Source organism: Chiloscyllium plagiosum, unplaced genomic scaffold (genome assembly GCF_037043375.1).
Source record: "Chiloscyllium plagiosum isolate Xiang-an unplaced genomic scaffold, Cpla_swu_hap1 HiC_scaffold_10, whole genome shotgun sequence".
Taxonomy (NCBI): Eukaryota; Metazoa; Chordata; class Chondrichthyes; order Orectolobiformes; family Hemiscylliidae; genus Chiloscyllium; species Chiloscyllium plagiosum.
In genome coordinates this window covers 32,107,266-32,123,550 of record NW_028270148.1, presented here as the reverse complement: position 1 = coordinate 32,123,550, position 16,285 = coordinate 32,107,266, and the positions used below count along the sequence as shown (strand labels likewise).

General features: G+C 43.9%; 2 protein-coding genes across 2 annotated transcripts in view; both read left to right on the top strand.

Moving 5' to 3' along the window:
- LOC148148930 (uncharacterized) overlaps positions 1-16,285 on the top strand; it is a 45,988-nt gene that overhangs the window by 28,695 nt on the left and 1,008 nt on the right. The gene's annotated exons all lie outside the window — the stretch shown is intronic.
- LOC122552715 (stonin-1-like) overlaps positions 1,715-16,285 on the top strand; it is a 113,407-nt gene continuing 98,836 nt past the window's right edge. The window contains exon 1 of the mRNA XM_087990996.1: positions 1,715-2,389. The gene's annotated coding sequence lies outside the window, so the exon portion shown is untranslated. The remainder of the gene's footprint in view (positions 2,390-16,285) is intronic.

Sequence of the window (16,285 nt, the reverse complement as noted above, 5' to 3'; positions counted from 1 at the left end):
ATCTTGGTGTCTAAGAACATTTATTTGTAAAGGGTGGTAGGAACAATTGTGAAATTTTCAGGGTGATTGAATGTTTTAATTATACTGTGATGCGAACCTAGTGATGGTGATGTTGATTAGCTTGTTATCACTGTGTCATAACTCTTGTTTAATTTCCTGTCTGGTCCTCATAACTCTTGACTCTCTTTTTAGATTAGATTACTTACAGTGTGGAAACAGGCCCTTCGGCCCAACAAGTCCACACTGCCCCGCCGAAGCGCAACCCACCCATACCCCTACATTTACCCCTTTTACCTAACACTACGGGCAAATTAGCATGGCCAATTCACCTGACCAGCAGGTCTTTGGACTGTGGGAGGAAACCGGAGCACCCGGAAGGAACCCACGCAGACACGGAGAGAAAGTGCAAACTCCACACAGTCAGTCGCCTGAGGAGGGAATTGAACCCGGGTCTCTGGCGCTGTGAGGCAGCAGTGCTAACCACTGTGCCACCGTGCCGCCCACAAACATCATTACGTTTGTAAATTGACTCTTGTCAATCAACAATCTGTCTAACTGACCCATGAATATATGCAATGACCCAGCCTCTGCTCCTCACTGGAGAAGGGAAATACTAATATAAATGACCCTCTAAGAACAGAAATTCATCCTTATCTCTATTTTATTTTGAAACTGTGCCCTCTAGTTGTATATTCCCATGTGAAAGATCATCCTTTCAGCATTTATCCTGTCAACTCCCCCATCCCTTCCAGAATCTTATGTTTCAATAAGGTTACCTCTTATTCTCCTTAACTTCAATGAGTATTGGTTCAACCGGCTCAACATTTCCTTGGGGATCCACACATACATATGTACATTTGTAATAAGACTCCCTGCTGTTACACTCCACCTTCTTTGTAATAAAGGCCAACACCCCATGTGCTTTCATTTGCTTTATCTTCGTGATGATGTTTTTGTGAATCCTACCGTTGTAGTATAATGTTCTGTAATCTTTCCCCATTACACTTTGTTAAATATATAACAACCTTCAAAGGGAATTGCAGCACTATGGGTACAGAGTAAGAGAATGGGACTAACTGTTTCAAAGAACCAGTTTACACAGGTCTACATATTGATTCTTTTCTCTCTTTTTATCAGTTGAAGAAACCTCCACTTGGTATAAATGTTATCCCGCTGTTCCTTGATCAGTGTTTCTAGAACAATTTCCATTTGACTTATTTTGCTGAAATGGAAGCCTGATTGAAGGGCTGACTATAACACAAGCCACCACCAAAGCTAAAACCAGGTAGAAAGAATTAAGGTAAATTAGGAAGATGTCGTGAATCAAGTGGATTTTAAAATATCTCTGCACTGTCCAGAGAGATACAAGACCAATTCCGTGAATCATTCTATTGATAAAACCATGTCAAGTCTTTTAAAGTGTTTGGATTTTAATTTGAGTCGCATTTTAGGAGGGGGCAGTGTGCTTACTCTGTCGGTTGGTGAATCGGTCAGTTAGCCTTACTTAAGGAAAGGCGTTGTTCTGATGCTCGCTCTATTCCAGAACTGGACTAGCTCCAAATCAATGTTACATACAGATTTCATTAATCACTCTGCACATGATCTGGTGTCTCTGGAGATTTAACATGACTTTTGCTTGGAGTCTGCTCGCTTACCATAATCTACCCCTGTGTTTGTCGCTTTTTAAAAAACTAGCAGATATTCTCAAATTTCTGACAGAAACGAACCCTTTCAGCAAATGATACCACCCCCACCCCAATCTACTTTATTGGCTTTGTTTGTTGAGAAATAAGGGAATTTTTCTCTTAGATGCAATGTATTAGGCAGTCAGACACTGTCTCTTGCAAAGTTGTGAGTGGTTGATGTGAATCTTATCTGAACTATATAGCCGTAAGATGTTTTCCATTAAGCAACGTGTGTGTGTGCCTACATATACGCAGCATGTTGCCATTAGAGTGAGCAGGAATGGACAAATTCGAGTTAATGAAATGTTTGACATTCTGCCTGCAGGGATATAAATACGACCGCCATTAAATGTTTTCAAATATCTGTCTTTACAGAGGCTGGGTTGGAAGCACGTCAGATGGTGGGAAGGCTGTAATATATCCTCTCCCTCACTGCTCTCTCCAGCTTCCAGCAATGCATTGACCCGCTTGTCTGCAGTTCAGCTTTAAGCTGGATTCGACAGCAGCTCTGTGCCATTTTGAAATTCCAGGGTTTAGTCTTCTCTCCCTCTCTGAGAGCCGCGGCGTTTCATTGAGGAACAAAAACTGGAGAAGTGACCGCGCTTTAGAAACTTTTTGGATGATTAGTACAAATGTATATGGACAGAAGCTGCTCCGGGGAAACTGCTGGGGCCCGAGTGAAATTGGAGACTTGACATTTGATCGTAAGTACGGCTGTTATATGCCATATGTTTTTGTTTGCGTGTGTTTATATTTTCTAAAAGAAAACTCCACGGAGTTGAGGAACTGCACCAGGATCAGTCACGTTATACTCGGGTTAACTGTAGGGTTTCTGTAAAACTGAGAGATTAGAAAATAAATCTGAAATGTTGAAAATTGGAGGTTTGGACCATGCAGATTAGCATCGGAGTGCGAGCATTCAGTGCATTAACGCCCCTAACCACCAATTTCCTGTACTCTTTCGCCGAGGTGATTTTTCTAAACCAGGGTTCACTCTAATCAGCAGATCCCTTCGAACCTCTCTCAATGAACCAATCGTCTGTTCAATAGGCACTGAGTGTTAGCAGGCTATTCGACTGTGAAATGCATCGTAGCCAGCATTAATCTTGTCCTTATTGCACACTTTCAAAGCGGCTAAAGACCTGAAGCTGTAACAGTGGTCGCTTTCTCTGCTCTCTGTGGGCTAGGACCATGGGACCCGATAGTAATAGTTTAGAGTTTCTGGGTCAGACCCGGGATTTGCTGCTATGGATCATACCGTTACATTCCGCATTTAACCCGAAGAGCCGCCGAGAACGTTCTGGTTTTGTTTCCTTACATCAGGAATTGATAACAGTCAAGTGGTAGCACTCATTAATATCATGTCCTTTGCTCACAACATATTAACATTCAGCCCCAACACCTTTCATGCAGAATCAAAATTCCAAAAAAAGTTTGGTTAAAAAAGTACTAAATAGCTGGCCATCTGTCTAGAAGTTGTTTCCAATGAGCATTCTTGCTGCAGTAAAACTTAATTTGCAAACTCATATTCTCGTGAGGATATTTTTGGCTTCTCTCTTTGCAGGAAACCCACGAAATTGACTTCCAGTCAGGAGTGGGGGAGGAGGTGCAAGCACGGGCCTGTAGTCAACAAGAGGACTGCACTTTGCTCTGATTAAAAAAAAGCCGGCATTTCCGGTCCCATCATTGACTCTGTTATCACACATGACTGTAATTTGAATAACAATGAGGTTTGCACCATGCATGTCTGTCTGGTGCTCCCAGTGACAAAAGGCTTGAGAATAGTGAGGAAACAGTGTCGGTTTGATTGATGGGGGTGAATAAAAAACATTCTTGTTGATGTGACAGTGGAGCTAGTCATAGATGGCTCTGCAACATAAGTGTTATGTCTGGATTCAGCCTGTAATTATCTTAAACACAACTGTCTGCAATGCTGTTGGAGCTAACAATTACAGCAGAGACAAAGTAATGAGAAGTTTGGAGTAGGTTAGAACGTTAACGCGAACCTCTAAAATATCCCTTGTGTGTGATGAGCTGACTGCTTTGAGCTGAAACCGATTATTTCATTGCAGTATGCTTCTTCAAACCGCCCGCCCCGCTCCAACGTCCTTCATCCCCAGGATCTGTGTCTAGGATGGGAAGGGCTGTAGATGTCATATGCGTGGACTTCATTAAGGCATTTCATAAGGTTCCCCATGGTAGGCTGGTGGAGAAAGTGAAGTTGCATGGGGTCCAGGGTGTACTGGCTAGATGGATAGAGAACTGGCTGGGCAACAGGAGACAGAGAGTAGGAGTGGAAAGGAATTTCTCAAAATGGAGAACTGTGACCAGTGGTTCCACAGGGATCCATGATGGAACCCCTGCTGTTTGTAATATGCATAAATGATCTGGAGGAAGTTATAGGTGGTCTGATTAGCAAGTTTGCAAATGACACTAAGATTGGTGGAGTAGCAGATAGTGAAGGGAACTGTCAGAGAGTGCAGTAGACTATAGATAGATAGATTGAAGAGTTGGGCAGAGAAATAGCAGATGTAGTTCAATTCGGGCAAATGTGAGGTGATACATTTTGGAAGATCCAATTCAATAGCAAACTATATAAGACCATAAGACATAGGAGTGGAAGTAAGGCCATTCGGCCCATCGAGTCCACTCCGCCATTCAATCATGGCTGATGCGCATTTCAGCTCCACTTACCAGCGTTCTCCCCGTAGCCCTTAATTCCTCTAGACAACAAGAATCTATCAATCTCGGCCTTGAAGACATTTAGCGTCCCGGCTTCCACTGCACTCCGTGGCAATGAATTCCACAGGTCCACCACTCTCTGGCTGAAGAAATGTCGCCGCATTTCTGTTCTGAAATGACCCCCTCTAATTCTAAGGCTGTGTCCACGGGTCCTAGTCTCCTCGTTTAACTGAAACAATTTCCTAGCATCCACTTTTTCCAAGCCATGTATTATTTTGTACGTTTCTATTAAGTCTCCCCTTAATCTTCTAAACTCCAACGAATACAATCCCAGTATCCTCAGCCGTTCCTCATATGTTAGACCTGTCATTCCAGGGATCATCCGTGTGAATCTCCGCTGGACACGTTCCAGTGCCAGTATGTCCTTCCTGAGGTGTGGGGACCAAAACTGGACACAGTACTCCAAATGGGGCCTAACCAGAGCTTTATAAAGTCTTAGTAGTACATCTCTGCTTTTATATTCCAACCCTCTTGAGATAAGAGACAACAGTGCATTCGCTTTCTTAATCACGGACTCAACCTGCATGTTTACCTTTAGAGAATCCTCGACTAGCACTCCCAGATCCCTTTGTGCTTTGGAAATGGAAAAGCCCTGAGCAAAATTGATGTACAGAGAGATCTGGGTGTTCAAATCCATTGTACCCTGAAGGTGACAACAAAGGTGACAATAGAGTGATCAAGAAGGCATACAGCATGTTTTCCCTCATCGGACAGGGTACTGAGTACAAGAGTTGGCAGGTCATGTTACAGGTTGTCTTGGACTTTGGTTTAGCCACAGTTGGAACACTGCGTACTGTTCTGGTCACCACATTACCAAAAGGATGTGGGTGCTTTGGCGAAGGTGCAGAGGGGGTACACCATGATGTTGCCTGGTATGGAGGGCGCATGCTATGAAGAGAGGTTGAGTAGATTAGGATTATTTTCATTCGAAATATGGAGGTTGAGGGGGTCCTGATTGAGGTCGACAGAATCATGAGAGGTATAGACAGGGTGGATAGCAAGAAGCTTTTTCCAGAGTGGCAGACTCAGTTACTAGGGGTCACGAGTTCAAGGTGAGAGTGAAAACGTTTACGGGAAATATGTGTGGAAAGTACTTTAGGCAGAGGGTGGTGGATGCCTGAAACACATTGCCAGTGGAGGTGGTAGAGATGGGCATGATAGTGTCATTTATAATGTATCTAGACAGATACATGAATGGACAGGGAGCAGAGGGATACAGGTCCTTAGAAAATAGGTGACAAGCTCAGATAGAGGATCTGGATCGGCGCAGGCTTGGAGGGCTGAAGAGCCTGTTCCAGTGCTGTAATTTTCTTTTCTTTTTGTTCTTTGGTAGTAGTTTCTGATGGAAATTGCATGTTGGGTGAGGTTTAGTTGTACAAAAGTGAAATCCAGCAAATGCTGGAAACCAGACAACAAAATTGAAAATGCTGGAATACTCAACCAGTAGAGAAAAATAGTTTCAGGTTGATGACTTTCCACAGAATTCTGAGTATTACTCTTTGCTGACTCTTTCTCCTGCCACAGATGCTACCTGACTTCCAGAGTATTCCTGGCATTTTCTGTTTTATTTCAGGCTTAGTTGTGATACCTTCCGCAGCACTAATAGGCACTGGGAAGGTATAGAATCATTCCTGCCTTTACATAAGATACCTGAAGATAAGTCACAACTACACACTGAAAGAGATTCCTTCCTAGTCTTTGCTCAAGTATCCACGAAAATCTGCTTTCACATCTACATTTTCTTCCTTGGTAACATCTTCCATATAATTTCAACTGAAATTCCGCCCTTCGTGTTATGGATGCACCCATAATTATAGGCATCTCCTAGACATTCAACATTCCTTGGATAGTTACTCTGTCTGTATCTTAAGATCCATTACTCCATGCCATGTGCTGCCACATGTACACTCTTCGCTTCAGAAACACCAACTCACTCTATCTTCGAGCTCTCCTGGTTCCCAGTTTCATTTCAAGCTTTGTTTCACTTTAAGAAAAAAAAAATTCCCCTTTATTACAGAGGGTCTTCAAGCTCCAACAATTAATGGGTCGAGGTGCTCCTCCTACCCATTCTTCCTTTTGACTCCACTGCTAATCTTGCCTCTTGCAAACATTCATGATGTTCTCCAACTTTCCCTTTTCTGACGATGAACCATGTGTCCTCAGCAAAAAACTCCACTTCTTTCCTTTAAGCCCTTATGCCCTCACCTTCATGAATTTTGAGCATAACTTTGTACTCTCCTTTAGGCAGGACTCCATCCCCTTCTTAATGAACTCTTTCACCTCTTCAGTGTTTGCCACCACCTTGACTCTGATGATCTTCCCTCTACAGTTTCTCATATCATGGTTCCCCAATCTCGAACAGCATACTTCTACTTCCTTCCCAAGATCCAGAAACAGGACTTCCCCGTTGACCTATTGCTTAAATTTGTTCCTGATCCAATGAATTGATTTCTTTCTAACTTGACACTTTCTATTATTAAAGGATAGGACACTCTGGAGGCAGGAAGCATGTTTTCACTGATGGGTGAGTCCCGAACCAGAGGACACAGTTTAAAAATAAGGGGTAGGCCACTTAGAACAGAGTTGAGGAGAAACTACTTCACCCAGAGAGTGGTGGGTGTATGGAATGCTCTGCCCCAGAGGGTGTGGAGGCCAAGTCTCTGAATACTTTCAAGAAAGAGTTGGATAGAGCTTTTAAGGATAGTGGAATCAAGGGTTTTGGGGATAAGGCAGGAACAGGATACTGATTGAGGATGATCAGCCATGATCATAATGAATGGTGGTGCTGGCTCGAAGGGCAGAATGGCCTACTCCTGCACCTATTGTCTATTGACTACTTTTTATTAGCCCTTGTGCAGACTCTTTCTCATATAGCTGTGGCATCTCTGATGCCCTTTGTCATTTTAAAAATTCCCAATTTCATAGCCCTGTCTCCTCTTCAACATGGATGTCCAATCTCTCTGCACCTCCAACCCACACTAGGATGGTCTCAGGAATCTCTGCTTCTTCCTTGAATGAGGTTCAAACAGTCCCATCCTCCACTTGACTTAGCTTTTCTTCTTCATTCTGAACAACAATTCATTCAACACCATTCATTTCCTCCAAATACAAGTTGCTGTTATGGGTACATGTACAGGTTGTAGCTGTGCATACCTTTTTCTGCATACAACACATATTTCTTGTGCATCTTATTCAACTCATTTTTTTTTCCCCAGTACATCGGTGCCGGAATGGTGTCATATCCTGTTATTGTCCTGAATGAAAAGACTTCATCACCATTGCTTCCAAATTCCACCTTTGTCCCACCTTCATATAGTTTATCTCTGACAATTCCCTCCCTCAACTTCTCCTTCTCCACCTCCAGTGATAAGCTAGCCACTCAATTCATTATTAACTACCTGACTCTCATAGCCATTTCAACTATACTTTCTCACTCAGTGCTTCTTCTGCCTCCATCACTGCTGTTCTTATGATGCAACCCTCTAAAACAGTATCTCTGAGCCATCTTCTGGTTTCCTCAACCAAGGAGTTCTATCTTCGACTCCATCATGATTGCCAAGAGCCTTGACTGTCCTCATTTCCTGAACTTGTGTTCCCAACCCTTCCCAGAACCATAATGGGGCTTCCCTTCTCCTCATTTTTGACCATAACTGCCTCTATATTCAACAATTTCCCACCATTCTGGCCACCTCCAAACACATCTTCCCATTACTTTTATCACTCCAGAGGGGTCATATCATGCCTGATATCCTGGCCCGCTCCTCAGTCACCATATTCCCATCCTCCAACATCTCTTCAGTGCAAATGCAGGAGATGTAACAATTGCCCTTTTATTTCCACTATCTTCACCTTCCAAAGACACAACACTCCTTCCAGGGGAAACAGCAATTTACACGCACATCTTTCAATGTAGTCTATGATCTTTGCTGCTTGCCATGTGATGTCCCCTACCTAAGGGAGCCAGAATGCAGATTAAGATGACCTCTTTGTGGAACATCTCCATTCTGTTCTCATGCATGACCCTTGCTCTCACTTTGTCACCTCTGTCCTCAATCTACTGCACTTTTCCAATGAAGTTCAACATAGGCTTCAGAACAGCATCTCAAATTTTTATTAGGACCTGACTGCCTTCTGGATTCAACACTGAGTTCAACAATTTCAGACTGTAAACTCTTGACCCATTTTGTTTCCATTTCTTTGCTTTTTAATTTTTGTTTAGACAGTGGCTTATTCTCTCTCAGTGGCTTTATTGTTTCTTTTCTTGCTCCATCACCAATCCCTTTGCCCTAGAGGACTGATATTTCTGTCATTCAATCTCTCCTATCTTCCAACCTATCACAGGTTTTGTCCTTGTCCTGCTTTCCCCTTGCTTGAAACCGAGTAAGTCTCCAACTTTCCCCAGTCCTGATGAAATGTCATGAGCCTGCATCTGAATTCTACACTGAGTGCTTAACCTGCAAAGTATTTTCCCATATTTTCTGTACTGACCTTTAAAAAAATTGATATTTTAAGGAAAGATGGTGATGTGTAAACCTCCATATTTCACGTACACCTGAGACCAAAATAATAGAACAGTATTTGGAAGCAGTTTTGAATCTGTTAATAGTTAATGTTGATGAGCTTTAATGGTAGAAGTGATTTCATTTGTGACAATCTGTTTTGGTACATAACTGGTTTTATTATAAAAATTGTGGAGACTCAGCCAGTTAGTTATGGCTAAGAAACAGAAATCTGCAGATGCTGGAAATATAAAACAAAAGGCAAAAACAGCTCATTTATATCTGCTGAAATGAAAAAGAATCATGAGCAGCTGCTATCTTTGGATATTTGCAGCCCCTCTCTGGACACTCATATATAAACTAGGAGAAAGTGAGGACTGCAGATGCTGGAGATCAGAGCTGAAAAATGTGTTGCTGGAAAAGCACAGCAGGTCAGGCAGCATCCAAGGAGCAGGAGAATCGACGTTTCGGGCATAAGCCCTTCTTTAGGAATCTTCAGGCATAAGCCCTTCTTCACTCGTATATAAAACCTATCCTCATGGAAATCAAAATATAATCATAAGGTGTAATAAAAATGCCCAAAGTTCAACTCAGTACTTGTTCCATTTGTCTTTGGCTCTCTTGTTGCGGTTACTCTCATTGCTTAATCTCTTGCTTTGTTCTCTCTTTGTTTGCCTGTTTTTCTAATTGTTGTTTCCTCACTGTTTTGCAAGCCTATATTTGTCTGCCTGGGTTTGCTTTTCTATCTGCCTCACTCTTCCCTACTTCTCTTTTCCCAAACTACGCTTCTCTTCAGTTTGCACCAATCATTGATGTTTCAATGGTAGCTTTCTATTGTGCTCTGACTCCAGATATATTACACTTCATCTTGAGACTAAACTGAATAAGGCTCTTCCAAAAACATTTTAAACAAGCAAGTGGGAATTTTGTTTATAATTCAAAAGGAGAAATAATTTAAATGCGCATATATTGCAGCCCATGATAAAAAGTAAACCACCCTGTGGTCCACCAAAACAGCAATGTAAACTTTTCTTGAAGTGCTGCTTCTCAGCATTTGTTCTATATCTCTTACATATGTCTTCAAGTTGTAGCGGAGAATATATAATGTACACTAAAGACAGAATCTTCCAGAGCCCTGAGTGATGTGGGCTATGGCAAGATGTATGGCACAATTGGCAACAATTATGATGAGGGCCATCTTGAAATCAAAATCATCACATGCCATCTTTTATATTTTTCTCAAGTGATGTGGCCAGATTCTTGCTAGGCACTTGACACTCCCTGTATTTTGTTAAACATCTTTGTTAACATCACAACTCACCTCAATAATATGCAGACTCCTATCTTACCAAATTCACCAATCAAACTTGATGCTGGGAGAACTCGATATGGAAACCAGAGTGCATATGTGGAAGGTCAACCTGCCACTTAATCCAACAGCTGACTGTAGCCAAAGGATAGCCCTGGTCATAATCAATGGGCATTATCAGAACACATCCCTGTTTCCTAGGAATTGACATTTGCTATTTGCTGACCAATCATGCCCATCCTGATACTTCAATTATGCATTGGCATTGCACTCTGAAAGCACAAACTTGCATTGTAGGGCACACAAGCAACCAACATTGATAGTCTGCAGCAGAAACACAGACTAGATTAGGTGACAATACAGGGAGAGCCAGTTGCTATCTTAGCACTCGTCATTTAGCACCTAACAGCAGGCTTGTATCATCCCTGTCATGTTTTGCCTAATGATGCCAGTCACACAAATAGGCAACTTGCCTTGGTACCAAGCAGTCTTTAGTCCTTAGGGGGTGTACATCTTGCTGTGTGGTAGTGTGCTATATTAACCTCACACCTGCTGCATCTGTTCGCAGCTTAGGGGGCTGCAGAACTTGCTGTTCATAGCGTTTTTTAAAGGGAGATTGGTCACAGGCCCCATGCAATGTTATGTACAGTTCCCAGGCTGCCTTCTCCCAAGCCACTGCATAGCATTGACCCTCTCTGTCACATGTCCTTGGCACAGCCACTGCTGGACAACTCTGACAAGGTGGTTCAGTGGTTAGCACTGCTGCCTCACAGCACTAGGGTCCCAGGTTTGATTCCAGCTTCGGGTGACTGTCTGTGTGGAGTTTGCACGTTCTCCCCGTGTCTGCCTGGGTTTCCTCTGGATGCTCTGGTTTCCTCCCAAAGTCCAAAGATGTGCAGGTTAGGTGAATTGGCCATGTTAAATTGCCCATAGTGTTAGGTGCATTGGTTGGGGGGAAGTGGTTCTGGGTGGGTTGCTCTTCAGAGGGTCTGTGTGGACTGGTTGGGCCGAAGGGACTGTTCCCACACTATGGGGAATCTAATCTAATCTAATCTAAACTAGATCTTTGAGCACAGAAGAAGATAAACATTAGGCATTTGAACAAGAAAGTACCAAGATGTTACCAGGACCCAATGCCATGTGTATGCTTTGCTCCCCCTGCTTGTAGTTAGTGCAGTGGGCTCTCCATCCATTGAGCCTCATGGGTAGCCAGATACCGGCTGATGAGAAATTCCATATCCGGTGCTACCAAAGTGTCCTGAGCATGTTTTTCTCTCTCTCCCTCCCATAAAATCTCAGTGCACTCCCTGGTTCTGTAGATTAGATTAGATTACTTAGTGTGGAAACAGGCCCTTCGGCCCAACAAGTCCACACCGACCCGCCAAAGCGCAACCCACCCATACCCCCACATTTACCCCTTTATCTAACACTACGGGCAATTTAGCATGGCCAATTCACCTAACCTGCACATCTTTGGACTGTGGGAGGAAACCGGAGCACCCGGAGGAAACCCACGCAGACACGGGGAGAACATGCAAACTCCACACAGTCAGTCGCCTGAGTCGGGAATTGAACCCGGGTCTCTGGCACTGTGAGGCAGCAGTGCTAACCACTGTGCCACCGTGCTGCCCAGCTGGGGTGGGCTGGGGTGAGAAAGCCAGCTCTGCTGGGAAGATAGTTGGTCCTGAGGCTTCATGGGAAGAGCCTGTGGTGCTTGTATTTAGACAGGCCAAAGCTACGCTGATGGTTTTCTTCCCAGACACACGTTGATTCTCCTTAACCTAAACCATTTGGAGGAGAGTGGGCAGCCACCTCTGCAGTGTCCTGAGTGGACAGAGGGTTTGTGTGTGTTTCCACCTCTGGCTGTGTGCCTCTCAGTGTTGCCCTGTCTTCTTGAGGATGGGGCACCTGACCATCTATTTCCTTCCATGCCCTTTTCCAGAGTAAACACTGATGCAAAATACTCGTTTATATCTCCCCCATCTCCTGCGGCTCCACACAAAGGCCAACTTGCTGATTTTTGAGGGGCCCTATTCTCTCCCTAGTTACCCTTTTGTCCTTAATGTATTTTTAAAAACTCTTTGGATTCTTCTTAACTCTATTTGCTCAAGCTATATCATGTCCCCCTTTTGCCCTCCTGATTTCCCTCTTAAGTATACTCCTACTGCCTTTTTACTCTTCTAAGGATTCACTCGATCCATCCTGTCTATATCTGACATATGCTTCCTTCTTTTTCTTAACCAAACCCTCAATTTCTTTAGTCACCCAGTATTTCCAACATCTACCAGCCTTTCTTCACCCTAACAGGAATAAAGTGATCCTGATACTGTCAAAATTAGCCTTCCTCCAATTTAGAACTTCAACTTTTAGATCTGGTCTGTCCTCTTCCATCACTATTTTAAAACTAATAGAATTATGGTCGCTGGCCCCAAAGTGCTCCCCCACTGACACCTCAGTCACCTGCCCTGCCTGAGTTCCCAAGAGTAGGTCAAGTTTTGCACCTTCTCTAGTAGGTACATCCACATACTGAATCAGAAAATTGTCTTGTACGCACTTAAGAAATTCCTGTCCATCTAAACCTTTAACACTATGGCAGTCCCAGTCTATGTTTGGAAAGTTAAAATCCCCTACCATAACCACCCTATTATTCTTACAGATAACTGAGATCTCCTTACAAATTTCCCACTGACTATTAGGGGGTGCACAATAAAGTGACCAGTATGCCTCTCCAGCAGTCTCTGAAGGTGCTGGACCTGTTGATGGAGGCAGCCCAACAATTGCAGGATTTGCTGCATGGATGCAGCGTCTGGGTAATGAAGGCCAATGTATGTGTGGCAGTCACTGCTGAATCATACTGTATGTTTAGATACAGTCCCTGATTGCACACATCACAGGGTCATCGCCTGCCTGGGCCCAAACAGCGGTCTGGTCTCTAGCAGCCCTCTGAGTGCCAGTGGACTGGGCTGTCATTTCTTCCTCAGCCAGCTGTGGAATTGCCACTGTGAGGTGCTCACCACATTGTACTCCCACACACTGTACTTCGATGATTTCCCCCAAAAATGTCTGTCAGGGCTGGTGGGTGGTGCAGGAGACAGCCTTGCTGATGTTTCCTCTTGAGGCCTTAGTACTTTTGTACTGAGAGGTCCACAGCCAACCACCTCTTCACAAATGTCATAGAGTCTTCAGAAGGATTATGGGGCATCCAAGACAGAAGAGAGAGAAGCTATTACGGTCAGGGATTCAAATCACAATGGTGTTAATGGGAGACTGGTGGTGGCGGCATGCAAAGTGATACTCATTTGATGGGTCATGGATGTCTCACTATCTCCACAGGAGCAGTCCCGTGGTTCTGCAAGGGCCAGGAGTCTAAAAGGGGTGAAGGCATGGGTGTCAGACACCTCTCAACTGTATAAGCTCTCTCTGCCCTTTTGCGGGCTGTCTTCTCTTGTAATGAGAAAAAGGGAGCGACTGAATGAAATTACAGTGAGTTGCATAGCTGTCAGTGTTGAAACAAATGGGGCAAGATAATATACCAAATGAGGACCAAGGAGGCAATGTACAGGGCAAAGCAGGATTAATGGTATGGAAGTGAAGGAGGAGAGAAGGTGAGGGAAGATACTGTAGGCAATAGTGGGAGTGGCAGAGCATGAGCCTTGGAGGGAGCAGTGACAGATAGAGAGTGAGTGTGATGTAGCAGAGAGAAGAATGCACCATGCACCAATACCTTACATAGCAGGTAAGGTATTGCTGTTTCTGCACTGCTGGCCCTGACACCTGGTCAGTGCTGGTGGTGCAGTATCTTCTGGCTGTCCTCTGGGAAGAGGACACTTCTTCATTGGTGCCTCCAGATCCCTGTCAAAGAATCATTATGCCATCTTCTTTTTCTCCGATAACATGTACAAACCTCCCTGTAGAACAGGGCAGCTTCAGATTGCCAGTGTTCATCTGGGTGTGTAGCACCCTTTTAAAGATGGCAGGGATGCTGATGCTTTGGCAGATTTCCACTGAGTGCTAAGTTAATTTGGAAATGTTATGTGGTAAGATAGGGCAGAAATTAGATGTGAGAGATGCCGTTAGTGCTGGGTTTGTAATTAATGTGGCGAGTTTAGTAAATTAGGGCAGAAAACATCTCACTTTGAAAACCCTCCAAGAAACTCAAAACAACTTGGATGTAGTCAAAAAAGATAAGATTCATCTACAAGGCACTGAAGAGATTGTTTCCTTTCTGCTGTCTGAAAGACATTGACATGTGTTGATGATTTCACAACGCCAATGGCCTTTCATATTGTCAGTTTTCACAAACGAGTCTGGATGATCAGTGGCAGCAAACCAAGATCAATGAACTTCCACACAAATATTTTCCATGACAGATTGGTAGCTAGTGATCAAAGGAGGGACCCTGTCTGATTCTTTCCATCCCATTGTGGGATGCTAGATGCTAAAGTGAAATGGAAGACACCCCTCCCCTCCCAACCCCATTCCCTCCATGGCTGAAAATTGTTAACATCAAAGTTTGTGAGAAGATTTGAATACCTACGGGCGAGAGATGCTACGACAAGCCAGGAAATGGGAATCCTGCGCTAACCGCCTAAGCACCACATACGAACAACTCCGGTTCCTGCATGAATGCCGAAAGAATCGAATCCTGCCATCAAGTGTCAGATACAGACCACCAGTCAACAATCCACAAGCCAGAGACACAGCCAGACAGAACGGACTCAGGATGATCCAGGTAATGATTACAGACGCGCACAACCAACTTCACAGATACAGATATGAAATTGCGCGCCAAAAGTCGTTAATTTCAAAAACCACGAATCAGGAATGGACCCAGACCATAGAACGGGCTGTCACCATAGGACAGAACAGGACTACACACCGCAAAAAAACGGCACTAGAAGAAAAAATGGCCAAACTAACACACAACAAAGAGGACACCACAACACACACCTGGGTTAAAAACCTCTCCCACAGACAGCTCACAGATACGGAAAGAACAATACTGGCCAAGGGACTCAACTACAACCACAGGGACGCCAAGACAGCAGACTTCCTAGCAGCACTAGAATGCACACTCAGGAACAATGGACTGACAGAAGAGACACAACAAACAATGAGACAAAGTATCGTACCCCTGATAACAAGGAAAAGACAAACACATAATCTCAACACCAAGGAGAGGGAAGCACTAAAATCACTAAGAAACGATAAGTACATAATCATACTACCAGCAGACAAAGGCAGAATGACGGTCATCCTGGACAAAGCAGAGTACATCCAAAAAGCACAACAACTACTTCCAGATAACAACACCTACCAAAAGAGGGAGTTTGACCCCACCCCACAGATCACCAATAGGATAAACAACACACTGAGGAACCTACAAAAAAACGGACAGATAACCAGGTCGGACCTACAAAGAATGAAACCTGAAAGCAACAACACCCCCAGATTCTATGGACTACCTAAAGTGCACAAACCAGACATCCCACTCAGACCCATAGTATCACTACCAGGGACACCATCACACAAACTGGCGAAAGAACTACAGCAGAAACTGAAACACTTGATCAGCGGATCCAGACACTCTATACAATCAACACAGGAATTCTTGGACATCATCAGAAATATACACATAGACAAGGAAGAAACCATGGTCTCATTCGACGTAACGGCACTGTTCACGTCTATTGACAAAGCCCTAGCCAGAGAAACAATAGCCAACCTGCTGACAACAGGACGTTGAACCCATCAACAAAGACGGCATACTTAAACTACTGGACTTGTGCCTCACAACACACTTCACATTCAACAACCAGATATACGAACAAATCAACGGAACACCATGGGCTCCCCGATCTCGGGACTCCTAGCAGAAGCAGTAATGCAAAGGTTAGAACAAACAGTCTTACCACAAATTCAACCCAAACTCTGGGTCAGATACGTTGATGACACCTTTGTAATCATTAAAAACACGGAAATAGAGAATACACACCGGATCATCAACTCCACACTCGCAGGAATCCGATTCACGAGAGAGGAAGAAAAGG